Genomic DNA, 810 nt, shown 5'->3' on the forward strand with positions numbered 1-810 from the left:
GGGGGGGGGGAAATAAAATACCATAACCTGTACTCAAAGAGCAGGATTTTATAGATAAACCCGTGTCTCTCCTCCGCTCCAAAACTGGTTACACCTGCCCTAAGCATACTCCACAAAAATTGTGGTAAACATCCCTCTATCCCTACTCAAGAAAAGGGATTTAAGATTTTCCTGTATTTCCCCTGTAATGAGCACCGCCCCTCTGCCCCAAAGAAGGCAACATTGATAGAGTCCCCTTGGCCAAAGGATACTCCAGACTTACTAAGGTGAAAATCCCTATACTCAAGGAATAGGATTAAAAGTTTGTTTGTTATATTCCCCGTACTGGGCCCTTCCCTCTGCCGTGGGAGGCCAAACCTCTGTTTTCATGAGAAATTGAGCAGTAGAGTAAACAATTAATGCTATATGGTACGGAAGACTGTTTGGGGTTATATAGTATATTCTCATCTGTTTAACTAAACAATTCAAATTTAAATTTAAACATTTAATTATTATTTTTAGCTAAGGCGTTAGCCGCCAGCTATTGGTATTACTTTAGTTAATGAGCTCAGATATTCATAAATGTCGATTTCACACAGACGGCCTCTAGCGATAATCACTGGTACTAAATTGAATCATATACCGGACCTACTGTCTTTATTATGCGTAACTTTGGACTCAAATGCACTTGAATGGCTTGTAAATATCATTCCTTTTCTTTATAGAACATATGATCTTATCACAACGTCGTATTCTTATTGAAAATGCACCCTGTTTATCTCAATCGGGAACTGCTACTTGACTGTAGGTCATGCATGCTACACGCAACTT

Source organism: Mizuhopecten yessoensis, unplaced genomic scaffold (assembly GCF_002113885.1).
Source record: "Mizuhopecten yessoensis strain PY_sf001 unplaced genomic scaffold, ASM211388v2 scaffold10781, whole genome shotgun sequence".
Classification (NCBI taxonomy): domain Eukaryota; kingdom Metazoa; phylum Mollusca; class Bivalvia; order Pectinida; family Pectinidae; genus Mizuhopecten; species Mizuhopecten yessoensis.